Consider the following 14,727-nt stretch of genomic DNA (forward strand, 5'->3'; position numbering starts at 1 on the left):
CCGCATATAATGACCTAATAAGGAATACGCCGGGGTCCAGCCTTTAACTTCCAGACAACCGTGAGTCCGATATATCAAAGTTCAACACAAAAGTGTCGACTGTGTTCGTATAAAACAAATAGACAATGTAGTCGAAATGTCTTATTCAGTTGTTATTTTCAGAAGTGGATATTCACCCTCTTTAAGTGACAATTTCAATGCTTTGTTTTGTCTGTCTCACAGTCCCTGAACCGCAGTATTTTTCATCCGCCCATCCCTTTCTGCAGTGCTAATGCCCTAAATGAAGCAAGTTGAGATTTCCTGAGCTTCTGAATCTCCGTGGGGCTCCTTTTCAATTTAAAAGGTTTTGTTTGTTTCTGTCAAAATGATATATTATATTCAGAGACTGTGCGTTAGTCTATGTCTTATTTAAGGGACTCATTTGGACTACATTTTATCCATAGATCTCTAAGGAGAGTCATAAGGTGAACTAGTAATACACAAAAGAAGTTTTGAGTGACTGAGTGAAAATTGACAGTAATTATATAACAGATGCAATTATAGAGTTAATATCATGCAGACACATATTTTCATCATTTGTCATCTGCTGTATCTGGAGAAGGCGAAATCGTTGCTTCACACACTCATATTTTCAACCTGTATCGATTAAGTATATAGCATGAACAACAATTCACGTCATCCCGTTGAGGCAGGGTCTGTTTTCTCTAGGGAGACCCGTGAAGATCCGGGTTAGAATTTATCTCCAGCAACCCATGCTTGTCGTAAGAGGCGACTAACGGGATCGGGTGGTCAGGCTCGCTGACTTGGTTGACACATGTCATCGTATCCCAATTGCGTAGACCGATGTTGATCCCTCGATTGTTTGGTCCAGACTCGATTCTTTACAGACCGCCGCTATGTAGCTGGAATACACACTTACATATTTTCAACCTGTATCAGTGTCAAACATTCCCGTGGTGAACAACATGAGCAAAAATTCATGCCATGCCAGTCGAGCTAACACCCACTCTCTCCGGCCATGAGATGAAACCACACCTACCCTTTCTACCTTGTTCTTTCTACCCTTTCTATTCACATCATAAGCAATTGAAGCGGTTTGATAGTCTAGTGGTTAAAGCGTTTGCACATCACGCCGAAGACCCGGGTTCGATTCCCCACATGGGCACAATGTGTGAAGCCCATTTCGGTCCCCCGCCGTGATATTGCTGGAACATTGCTAAAAGCGGCGTAAAACTAAACTCACTCACACTCTACCCAGCGGGACTATCCACCTTGATGTATACTCGAACCCAGGGAAGTATATCCCACAGGGTATATGTCGTATAACGGGGAAGTCCCCTGACCTGTCATATGGTTAATGTGGCACGATCTGATTGACTCACTCATTTATATTCATATTCATTCAGTCATAGGCTGCGTACACAATGTATGTAAACCATTAACAAAACTGTTCGCTCTTTGATAGGCAAGATAAAGGTGAGTGGTACTATCATCTAAGGAATATATTTCACCTTCGTCACACAATCAGGATATCCCATGCTGTTTTCGGCTCTATCTGTTACTAGATAGAATCGGCATCGTGGGTTCTCAGAAGTGCTCCACACACAGACCCCATGGGGAATAAGGGCAATAGGTCTCTATTAAGTCAGGCTTGTAGTAATGGCCCTCTGCGTGGGAACGGACGGTTGATGCAACTAGTATTCTAGTGGATGGTAGGAGAATGGTTGGCTTGATGTGTCATTGGACCCTCACGACCTGACTGCCGATGTCGAACCCTGGTGTGCTAGGTACTGGTTATATTACCTTTAGCTGAGTGGTGTAATATTGAAGTACCGTTAAGAACTGGGTTGTGTTGCCTACTCCCTCAATAATTTGGGTTTTACGCCGCTTTCAGTTAAATGTCACGGTGGGGAACACACATTGTACTCATGTGTGGGTTCGAACTCGAGTCTTCGGCGTGACAAGCGAACTTTGTAAAAACTAGGTTACCCAACCGCCTCACTCACTTAGAAGCAACTTTGTTTACATATATATTCGGGCTAGAATTCTTCAGCAACCGATGTTTGTCGTAAGAGGCGGGATCGGGTGGTCAGGGTCACTGATGTTTACCATTGTATCCCAGTAGATCGATACCTGTGGTGTCAGTCATATAGCTGAAATATTGTTGTGTTAAAGAACAAACAATGAATTATGTATGCCGGGCAGGACAATTGACCCAAGTCCTTCAGTTATATCTACTCCTGAGACTGGATGGTATGGGTAGCACATTCATGGGAAGTTCTGTTGTACATAGAATACTACTGATAGGATGATATGTCGTGTATAGCATAGTGCTAATAGGATGATATGTCGTGTATAGCATAGTGCTAATAGGAAGATATGTTGTGTATAGCATAGTGCTAATAGGAAGATATGTTGTATATAGCATAGTGCTAATAGGAAGATATGTCGTGTATAGCATAGTGCTAATAGGAAGATATGTTGTGTATAGCATAGTGCTAATAGGAAGATATGTTGTGTATAGCATAGTGCTAATAGGAAGATATGTTGTGTATAGCATAGTGCTAATAGGAAGATATGTCGTGTATAGCATAGTGCTAATAGGAAGATATGTTGTGTATAGCATAGTGCTAATAGGAAGATATGTCGTGTATAGCATAGTGCTAATAGGAAGATATGTTGTGTATAGCATAGTGCTAATAGGAAGATATGTTGTGTATAGCATAGTGCTAATAGGAAGATATGTTGTGTGGGCATACTGCTAATAAGACGATATGTTGTGTGTGGCATACCGCTATTAAGACGATATGTCGTGTATAGCATACTGCTGGTAGGACAATATGTTGTGTATAGTTTACTGCTAATAAGACGATATGTCGTGTATAGCATACTGCTGGTAGGACGATATGTTGTGTACAGCATACTGCTATTAAGACAATATGTTGTGTACAGCATACTGCCAATAAGACAATATGTTGTGTATAGCATACTGCTATTAAGACAATATGTCGTGTACAGCATACTGCTAATAAGACGATATGTTGTGTGTGGCATACTGCTATTAAGACAATATGTTGTGTACAGCATACTGCTAATAAGACGATATGTTGTGTACAGCATACTGCTATTAAGACGATATGTTGTGTATAGCATACTGCTAATAAGACGATATGTTGTGTGTGGCATACTGCTAATAAGACAATATGTTGTGTTGGCATACTGCTAATAAGACAATATGTTGTGTTGGCATACTGCTATTAAGACAATATGTTGTGTATAGCATACTGCTAAAAGGACGATATAGCATACTGCTAATAAGACGATATGATATGTGTATAGCATACTGCTAATAAGACGATATGTTGTGTATAGCATACTGCTAATAAGACGATATGTTGTGTTGGCATACTGGTAATAAGACAATATGTTGTGTGTATGGCATACTGCTAATAAGACGATATGTTGTGTATAGCATACTGCTAATAAGACGATATGTTGTGTGTGGCATACTGCTAATAAGACGATATGTTGTGTTGGCATACTGCTAATAAGACAATATGTTGTGTTGGCATACTGCTATTAAGACAATATGTTGTGTATAGCATACTGCTAATAAGACGATATGTTGTGTATAGCATACTGCTAATAAGACGATATGTTGTGTTGGCATACTGGTAATAAGACAATATGTTGTGTATAGCATACTGCTAATAAGACGATATGTTGTGTATAGCATACTGCTAATAAGACGATATGTTGTGTTGGCATACTGGTAATAAGACAATATGTTGTGTACAGCATACTGCTAATAAGACAATATGTTGTGTACAGCATACTGCTAATAAGACGATATGTTGTGTGGGCATACTGGTAATAAGACGATATGTTGTGTACAGCATACTGCTAATAAGACGATATGTTGTGTGTGCATACTTCTTATTCGACGTTATGTTGTGTATAGCATACAGACGTCATGGGATGTCAGCATAGTTCCAACTAAAATTAAAATATAACTTGCATGATTATATTCTTATATAACAAAATGTGTGCATGATCAAGTTGACATATGTTTAACGGTTGCGTAAAACACAATTTATTTGAATATGTATAGACAAATACATTAATTCTTTCATCTTTGGATTGATTCATTTATTCATTCAACTTTTGATTGATTGACTGATTCAATTTTTGATTCATTCGTTGATTCATCGATTCGTTGATTCATTTATCAGTTCATTCATTCAGTCATTCATTCATTATAAAATTGATTTCATTCTGCAATTGACTTGCTTCCATTTTCAAAATAAAATCATCTCCAGACACGTCTCTGTTATATACGTTACAAACAACATTTGAAAACAAATCCAAGTTGAAATCTCGGTATTAAGTAAATCGTGTTTAAACGAGCTGCGGATTTATACTACATTAAACCCAACCCAAATACAGCCTGTGATATATGACTTGAGTCAGGACTCCACAGTCAAACCCCTAGCCTTGTAGCAGCGACACGTTCCCACCACGCTCGACTGGCCGACACACTCCGCTGACCACGACAACAACGCTATGGAATAAATTAATTTTATTAAATGGCAAATAACCCTCTTGAATAACAAGCGTCAACTCTGGCCACGAGGGCGACACACAGGGTAAGTCGTGAACTCCTTACAGTAATAATATTTCCCGTGTTCCATGCTTCCGTTTATTATTGGCCTACAGGATTAGCTGTACACGAGCGTTCACTTTCAGGTGAGATTTGTATGCGTTGTATAGCTGGGGGCAGTTGTTGACCACGGTTGGTTATGATACAGGTGTGGGACTACTGTTGGCGACGTTGCTAAACGGACGTATAGTCACGACGTTACTGTTGCGTGTATGTGTTTGAAGACATTTGATACCAGGAACGAATTGGGACATTGTAGGTAAGAGTCTATTGTCACGGTATGTGTGTATTGTGGTGTATTTGGGTCAGTGTTTCATCTTATAGGGTCCATGCAGAGCTGAATCAGTTTGTATCGTGTCCACTGGGGGAGAACTTTGGGAGAGCATCAGCGTTTTTACGATTTCAAGTCCAGCTGTGTTAGAGTATGTGTAAATCAGTGAAACCAAGAGAGACTGGGTTGTCTCGCCGTCAACACAAACGTCACGATCATGACGTAACATGACACCTACCCCCAACCTAGCCTGAATCTGCCCCCAAACCCACCCAAACCAAGTCTGAAACTATCACCAAACCTACATCATAATCTACCCCCAAATCTACCACAACACTGGACAAATAGATCCCCAAATCTTGCTTTATCCGTTATGCACACACCCCTCCCCTTTGAAGCAAAACACGACGCGCTTTGATCAATCTTGGTTTGCGTATAGTAAAGGATCCATTTCGAGATGTCCTATGGCTGTCCACTTTAAGATATGCCTCAAAATGAGTACAGTCATTTCCAGTATATGTTTTGAAATATCACCAACATGTATAATATTGTGAATTTACACAATTAAATCAGTATTTAGCCAGGAAAACTGAAAAAAACATGTGTTCAGCAATGTGTGTACCATGTTCGCATCAGGTTGTGTATGTCCTCATTAAATGGAGGAAACAGATGAAAACGTGGGTTTAGGAGGACGACGGTGTGTCGTGATGGATGTATTCAGGAAACAAGAAAGGCCTAGTCACGCCTGAGTTGGCGTCTGATTTATGTCCAGGTAAACACGATCTATCATACACACATTAAAACACCTTGGCAGATCTGGCGGGGCAGTTTACCTCCATTGAAACAATATCTGTCGTATGTTTTGATCATTGCCTTCTGGTAGAAAGAGAATTAAAGATACAGCATTAACGGAATGAATGAGTAGATGCAGGGAGGTGAGACTGTTTGGGAACAGCTGGGTAGGTTAGTCTGTATGTAGGTAGGTAGACAGATGGGTAGGTGTCTGGATGTAGAGAGGTAGACAGATGGGTGGGTGTCTGGATGTAGAGAGGTAGACAGATGGGTGGGTGTCTGGATGTAGAGAGGTAGACAGATGGGTGGGTGTCTGGATGTAGAGAGGTAGACAGATGGGTAGGTGTCTGGATGAAGGGAGGTAGACAGATGGATAGGTGTCTGTATGTAGGGAGGTAGACAGATGGGTAGATGTCTGGATGAAGGGAGGTAGACAGATGGGTGGGTGTCTGGATGAAGGGAGGTAGACAGATGGATAGGTGTCTGTAGAGGAGGTAGACAGATGGGAGTGTCTGGAGACAGACATGGATGGGTAGGTGTCTGGATGAGAGGAGGTAGACAGATATGTAGGGAGGTAGACAGATGGGTGGGTGTCTGGATGAAGGGAGGTAGACAGATGGGTGGGTGTCTGGATGAAGGGAGGTAGACAGATGGATAGGTGTCTGGATGAAGGGAGGTAGACAGATGGTAGGTGTCTGGATGTCTGGATGTCTGGATGAGGGAGGTAGACAGATGGGTAGATGTCTGGATGAAGGAGGTAGACAGATGGGTGGGTGTCTGGATGAAGGAGGTAGACAGATGGGTAGGTGTCTGGATGAAGGAGGTAGACAGATGTAGATGTAGGTGTCTGGATGATGTCTGGATGAAGGGGAGGTAGACAGATGGGTAGATGTCTGGATGAAGGGAGGTAGACAGATGGGTGGGTTTATCTGGTTAAATGGAGGTAAACAGATGGGTAGATGTCTGGATGAAGGGAGGTAGACAGATGGGTGGGTGTCTGGATGAAGGGAGGTAGACAGATGGGTGGGTGTCTGGATAAAGGGAGGTAGACAGATGGGTGGGTGTCTGGATGAAGGGAGGTAGACAGATGGGTAGATGTCTGGATGAAGGGAGGTAGACAGATGGGTGGGTGTCTGGATGAAGGGAGATAGACATATGGATAGGTGTCTGGATAAGGGAGGTAGACAGAAGGAGGCAGATGACGGTGGGTGAAGGGACGAAGGAGGTAGACAGATGGGTAGATGTCTGGATGAAGGGAGGTAGACAGATGGGTGGGTGTCTGGATGAAGGGAGGTAGACAGATGGGTGGGTGTCTGGATGAAGGGAGGTAGACAGATGGGTGGGTGTCTGGATGTAGGGAGGTAGACAGATGGATGGGTGTCTGGATGAAGGGAGGTAGACATATGGATAGGTGTCTGGATGAAGGGAGGTAGACAGATGGGTGGGTGTATCTGGTTAAAGGGAGGTAGACAGATGGGTAGATGTCTGGATGAAGGGAGGTAGACAGATGGGTAGGTGTCTGGATGTAGGGAGGTAGACAGATGGGTGGGTGTCTGGATGAAGGGAGGTAGACAGATGGATAGGTGTCTGTATGAAGGGAGGTAGACAGATGGGTGGGTGTCTGGATGAAGGGAGGTAGACAGATGGGTAGATGTCTGGATGAAGGGAGGTAGACAGATGGGTGGGTTTATCTGGTTAAATGGAGGTAAACAGATGGGTAGATGTCTGGATGAAGGAGGAGACAGACAGATGGGTAGGTGTCTGTATGTAGGGAGGTAGACAGATGGGTGGGTGTCTGTAGGGAGGAGCAGACAGATGGGTAGATGTCTGGATGAAGGAGAGTAGACAGATGGGTGGGTGTCTGGATGAAGGAGGTAGACAAGATGGATAGGTGTCTGTATGTAGGGAGGTAGACAGATGGGTAGGTGTCTGGATGTAGGGAGGTAGACAGATGGGTGGGTGTCTGTATGAGAAGGAGGTAGACAGATGGGTAGGTGTCTGGATGTAGAGAGTAGACAGATGGGTAGGTGTCTGGATGAAGGAGAGTAGACAGATGGGTAGATGTCTGGATGAAGGGAGAGTAGACAGATGGGTGGGTGTCTGGATGAAGGGAGGTAGACAGATGGATAGGTGTCTGGATGAAGGAGGTAGACAGATGGGTGGGTGTCTGGATGAAGGGAGGTAGACAGATGGGTGGGTGTCTGGATGAAGGGAGGTAGACAGATGGGTGGGTGTCTGGATGAAGGGAGGTAGACAGATGGGTGGGTGTCTGGATGAAGGGAGGTAGACATATGGATAGGTGTCTGGATGAAGGGAGGTAGACAGATGGGTGGGTGTCTGGATGAAGGGAGGTAGACATATGGATAGGTGTCTGGATAAAGGGAGAGTAGACAGATGGGTGGGTGTCTGGATGAAGGAGAGTAGACAGATGGGTAGATGTCTGGATGAAGGAGGTAGAACAGATGGGTAAGGTGTCTGGATGAAGGAGGTAGACAGATGGAGTAGGTGTCTGGATGGAAGGAGAGGTAGACAGATGGGTGTGGTGTCTGGATGAAGAGAGGTAGGCAGAGATGGTAGATGTCTGGATGAAGAGAGAGTAGAACAGATGGGTGGGTTTATCTGGTTAAATAAATGGAGTAAACAGATCGGTAGATGTCTGGATGAAGAGAGTAGACAGATGGGTGGGTGTCTGGATGAAGGAGGTAGACAGATGGGTGGGTGTCTGGATAAAGGGAGGTAGACAGATGGGTGGGTGTCTGGATGAAGGGAGGTAGACAGATGGGTAGATGTCTGGATGAAGGGAGGTAGACAGATGGGTGGGTGTCTGGATGAAGGGAGATAGACATATGGATAGGTGTCTGGATAAAGGGAGGTAGACAGATGGGTGGGTGTCTGGATGAAGGGAGGTAGACAGATGGGTAGATGTCTGGATGAAGGGAGGTAGACAGATGGGTGGGTGTCTGGATGAAGGGAGGTAGACAGATGGGTAGGTGTCTGGATGAAGGGAGGTAGACAGATGGGTGGGTGTCTGGATGTAGGGGAGGTAGACAGATGGATGGGTGTCTGGATGAAGGGAGGTAGACATATGGATAGGTGTCTGGATGAAGGGAGGTAGACAGATGGGTGGGTGTATCTGGTTAAAGGGAGGTAGACAGATGGGTAGATGTCTGGATGAAGGGAGGTAGACAGATGGGTAGGTGTCTGGATGTAGGGAGGTAGACAGATGGGTGGGTGTCTGGATGAAGGGAGGTAGACAGATGGATAGGTGTCTGTATGAAGGGAGGTAGACAGATGGGTGGGTGTCTGGATGAAGGGAGGTAGACAGATGGGTAGATGTCTGGATGAAGGGAGGTAGACAGATGGGTGGGTTTATCTGGTTAAATGGAGGTAAACAGATGGGTAGATGTCTGGATGAAGGGAGGTAGACAGATGGGTAGGTGTCTGTATGTAGGGAGGTAGACAGATGGGTGGGTGTCTGTAGGGAGGTAGACAGATGGGTAGATGTCTGGATGAAGGGAGGTAGACAGATGGGTGGGTGTCTGGATGAAGGGAGGTAGACAGATGGATAGGTGTCTGTATGTAGGGAGGTAGACAGATGGGTAGGTGTCTGGATGTAGGGAGGTAGACAGATGGGTGGGTGTCTGTATGAAGGGAGGTAGACAGATGGATAGGTGTCTGGATGTAGAGAGGTAGACAGATGGGTAGGTGTCTGGATGAAGGGAGGTAGACAGATGGGTAGATGTCTGGATGAAGGGAGGTAGACAGATGGGTGGGTGTCTGGATGAAGGGAGGTAGACAGATGGATAGGTGTCTGGATGAAGGGAGGTAGACAGATGGGTGGGTGTCTGGATGAAGGGAGGTAGACAGATGGGTGGGTGTCTGGATGAAGGGAGGTAGACAGATGGGTGGGTGTCTGGATGAAGGGAGGTAGACAGATGGATAGGTGTCTGTATGTAGGGAGGTAGACAGATGGGTGGGTGTCTGTAGGGAGGTAGACAGAGATGTGAGTGTATCTGGTTAAAGGGAGGTAGACAGATGGGTAGGTGTCTGTATGTAGGGAGGTAGACAGATGGATAGGTGTCTGGATGAAGGGAGGTAGACAGATGGGTAGATGTCTGTATGTAGGGAGGTAGACAGATGGATAGGTGTCTGGATGAAGGGAGGTAGACAGATGGGTGGGTGTCTGGATGAAGGGAGGTAGACAGATTGGTGGGTGTCTGGATGAAGAGGTAGACAGATGGTTGGGTGTCTGGATGAAGGGAGGTAGACAGATGGATAGGTGTCTGTATGTAGGGAGGTAGACAGATGGGTGGGTGTCTGGATGAAGGGAGGTAGACAGATGGATAGGTGTCTGGAGGGAGGTAGACATGGATGGGTAGAAAGTGTCTGGATGTAGGGAGGTAGACAGATGGGTGGGTGTCTGGATGAAGGGAGGTAGACAGATGGGTGGGTGTCTGGATGAAGGAGGTAGACAGATGGGTAGGTGTCTGGATGAAGGGAGGTAGACAGATGGGTGGGTGTCTGGATGAAGGGAGGTAGACAGATGGGTGGGTGTCTGGATGAAGGGAGGTAGTCAGATGGGTGGGTGTCTGCATGAAGGGAGGTAGACAGATGGGTGGGTGTCTGTAGGGAGGTAGACAGATGGGTGGGTGTCTGTAGGGAGGTAGACAGATGGGTGGGTGTCTGTAGGGAGGTAGACAGATGGGTGGGTGTATCTGGTTAAAGGGAGGTAGACAGATGGGTAGGTGTCTGTATGTAGGGAGGTAGACAGATGGGTGGGTGTATCTGGTTAAAGGGAGGTAGACAGATGGGTAGATGTCTGGATGAAGGGAGGTAGACAGATGGGTAGGTGTCTGTATGTAGGGAGGTAGACAGATGGGTGGGTGTCTGTAGGGAGGTAGACATATGGATAGGTGTCTGGATGAAGGGAGGTAGACAGATGGGTGGGTGTATCTGGTTAAAGGGAGGTAGACAGATGGGTAGATGTCTGGATGAAGGGAGGTAGACAGATGGGTAGGTGTCTGTATGTAGGGAGGTAGACAGATGGGTGGGTGTCTGTAGGGAGGTAGACAGATGGATAGGTGTCTGTATGTAGGGAGGTAGACAGATGGGTGGGTGTCTGTAGGGAGGTAGACAGATGGGTGGGTGTATCTGGTTAAAGGGAGGTAGACAGATGGGTAGGTGCGTCTGGATGTATTGAGGCAGGCAGATGGGTAGATGTGTCTGGATTTAGAGAGTTTAAAGAGAATGGACAGATGGGTAGGTGTTTCAGTCTGTATGGAGGTATACACATCTGTGTGTGGGTGCAGGAATGTACTTAATACAGCTTGATGGACAGTTATTGAGTTATCCGAGTGGACTGGTGCCTTTCCTTGTCCTGGAACTGAGCACATACAAAGAAATGCCATTAAACATTTATATGTGGAAGTTGGAAAATATTCCATCAATGCCAGATCACAATAAAGCAGCATTTTATTTACAGAAACATTGCTTAGGGCTGGTAATGTTGAAGGTTTTATAAGAGAATATCCCCGTATAGCCCTCATATGTCATATAATAACTGCAGTAACCGCCATGTGCCATACAATAAATAGCACAGACAACTCCCATTACATCCCAGACACGCCACTTCAGCTGTTTCAAGGTAATATCTATCTTGAAGTCCTCACATTGTGTAACATCGATGCTTTTTACCGACTGACACGCATTACACTGATCAACCAAGCTTGTCTTTCTTAAATTGTAAATAGTTACAGGCGAGTGGCACAATGTATCTATCTGTACATGTTTTTATTCCAACATGGTGTGTATAGTATCTTGTGATTGGTTGGTTTGTTGTTTGACGCTAATATAGTGAGTGAGTTTAGTTTTACGCCGCAATATTCCAGCTATATGGTGACGGTCTGTAAATAATCGAGTCTGAACCAGAAAATCCAGTGATCAACAACATGAGCATCGATCTACGCAATTGGGATACGATGACATGTGTCAACCACGTCAGCGAGCATGACCACACGATCCCGTTAGTCGCCTCTTACGACAAGCATGGATTGCTGAAGACCAATTCTAACCCGGATATTCACGGGTCCTAACTTGTGCTGTATCGTAACTATTCCCCATTTCTTAATGTAGGAAAGTCATCGTTATTATTTCTAACAGTCTCACCATGTGTCGTTTATGGTGTTAGACGTTTTGTGGCTTTCAATAGTTATGCATGTTTAAACGTGTCCCCTCTATATGAAACATGCAGCATATGTCACCATTACCTGGTTATTGACATTGCTGGAAGCGGTTTTGTTTTGCATATTATTACCGTCATCTTGTTTAAAAAAACAACTGATGTGATGATGATGATGATGATGATGATGATGATGATGATGATGATGATGGTGATTTTGATGATGATGATGATGATGAAAGTGGTGATTTTGGTGATGATAGCGGGGTTTTATGGTGTTTTTATGTCCATGATAGTGATGTTGATGATGATGAATGATATGTCGAAATGATGATGATGATGAAGATGAAAGTGATGATGATGATGATGATGATGATGATGATGATGATGATGATGATGATGATGATGATGAAGATGATGATGATTAACATCATTACACTGTGGTATGTGATATATTTCATATCCCCCTGTTTGTCCATGATATATGACCCAGTTCATTGTATCCCAACACACTGGACCTGACACCGATTAAGTCAGACCCGCCCTGGGTCTATGATCAGTCTAGATATCTATATTGATATCAGTATTAAACATCAACGAAGGAAATCCACACGGTAGTAACCAACCTGTCACATTTGGTTAATCTGAACATGTCACATTCGGTATGAAAAAGTCTGCGCCATGTTTTACAAATGCAGGTATAATTATGTGTATCTCTATACACTATGTGGTAAATTATTGTGACGGTAGTGTTTTTGGAAACGACGTCTGAAGGCCTTTTTAAATGTTTCAAAACTTTAAAGTAGGTGTATGGAGAAAATTTCGAAATTTGACGCACAGGAAAACAAAATTATTTCTGATGCAATTCTTTATTTAGTTTTGTATCATAATCATGTTCTTGTATTTGATAAGGGGAATATTTCCTTGCATTTGCATGTGTTTTGACGGGTCAGACGAGTGGGGCAGGATACGCTCACATTTTCTCGAACACCTGGTATCATCAGTAACCGACAGTGATTCCTAAACACGCTCTCATGATAAAGTCAGAATCGTACAATCGCTGCCAACGTAAAAGGCCCGTTACATATACAGCTATAATGCTGCTGAATGCGGCGTCAAACAAACACATACTGGTTTATTCAGAATTATACAATTGTAGATTTCTTATGAATGTAGAAAAGTTATTTACTTCATCAAAAAAACGGATAATTTACGGTTATTCATTCGACGTCCGTGTCAATAGAATGGGCGCCATGGTGAATATCTTGAAGTTCTTTCATAGAATTGACAACTTTAGAAGAGTTACAAAGATTGCATTTAACTGTAAGGCGTGTCACAAGCGTGTTACATCATCAACACGGTGAAAATCACACCCCGGCACCCAAACACTGCTACCCAGTGTACAGGATAAGTCTCCCCCGGGCTTCCCTTTCGAACCCTCCTGCGCTCTCTCACAGCACTACACAGGGGGCAGGCAGAGCGTCCCTCCCGAACCCTCCTACACTCTCTCACAGCGCTACACCGGGGGGCAGATTGACGGCGTGTACCTGTTGTCGGCTATCGATGTGGAGAAACAGGTTGTAGGGACGGGTTCACCTCGCTCCACGACCTGAATAACTCACCAGGCGGGAGACAGGGAAGAATCACCTTGACGATCAGGACAGGAGAATTGCGCATTTGTGCATATTGTGACCCCTTGTTACGATTTGTTTGAATTCGCTTATAACATGAACTCATGCTACGTGGTTTAAGAATGAATCTTATCAGAGCAGGTTATTTGTTACGGAAGATAACACCTGTCAATTTTCAGTAAACGATGAGTTATTGAGAAACTGAGACACTGTTTCTCTGCAATAAGGTTAGCATGTTTAAACTCTGAGCAGCAAGGTTACAAAGTGATCTTTGAAGATCGGCGGACATCATAAACTAGAGATAGCAAATTGCTAAGATAGTTGTGATCTAACATTGAACGTGATCGGGCGGAGATATTTTCCAGGTATATTCCCCCTTTGATGGTGGTTAAAGGGGGCTCAACGGGACGGTCAAGATTATTGTACTTTCTATAGCGACATACATGCGCGTGACTGCTTATAACTGTTCTGGACTTATGTCGGTTCCATAAGACTAGTCTACTGAGATATCATAATATAGTTTAGCTGCTAGCAAATTTAATGCAACATTAGGGCTGACTGCATCTTTTCCTGCTTGTTGTCGAGCATCAATCTTGAAATCAACAAATGCAAACTTTGAACGTGTTTTATATGAAGCACCAGGGGATCAACCACAGACCTTTCTCTCTCCTGGAAGAGGCTCTACCCACTACCCCACGGATGCGGTCCATCCACTGTGATGGATCTCATGTAGACGAGTTCTTGAAGAACAAAGATGACTCCTTGTCTGTGATGGTTATGTGGTACACATATAGTTTCCATGGTAAAGGGGCGGCGGGGTAGCCTAGTGGTCAAAGCGTTCGCTCGTCACACCGATGACCCGGGTTCGAATCCCCACATGGGTACAATGTGTGAAGCCCATTTATGGTGTTCCCCGCCGTGATGTTGCTGGAATATTGCTAAAAGCGGCGTAAATCCAAAAAAAGTCAGTCAGTCCATGGTAAAGTACACGACGACATGATACCCAGACCAATTTACTATTGTCACTAGGCAACCAGGGTCGGAGATAATCATATCCATAATTATTGATTTCATATGTTTTCGGATACTAATGACTAATTATGAATCCGATCTCCACTAACTACAGCGCAGTTTTATACGAAACACGCGTCGTGGAATTATATCGTGTTCTTGATTCCCGTATTTTAATCATATT

General features: G+C 44.2%; 1 protein-coding gene across 4 annotated transcripts in view; it reads left to right on the top strand.

The window, feature by feature from the left end:
* The first annotated feature begins 4,487 nt into the window (after positions 1–4,487).
* The window catches only part of LOC124261741 (protocadherin gamma-A1-like), a 72,910-nt gene continuing 62,670 nt past the window's right edge, over positions 4,488–14,727 (top strand). The window contains exons 1-2 of one of the 4 annotated variants that reach the window (XM_046696096.1): positions 4,488–4,646; positions 4,809–4,919. The gene's annotated coding sequence lies outside the window, so the exon portion shown is untranslated. The other 3 variants (XM_046696094.1, XM_046696097.1, XM_046696095.1) reach the window with 3 other exon arrangements.

The sequence above is a fragment of the Haliotis rubra genome, unplaced genomic scaffold (assembly GCF_003918875.1).
Source record: "Haliotis rubra isolate DU_JTF1 unplaced genomic scaffold, ASM391887v1 Scf807, whole genome shotgun sequence".
Taxonomy (NCBI): Eukaryota; Metazoa; Mollusca; class Gastropoda; order Lepetellida; family Haliotidae; genus Haliotis; species Haliotis rubra.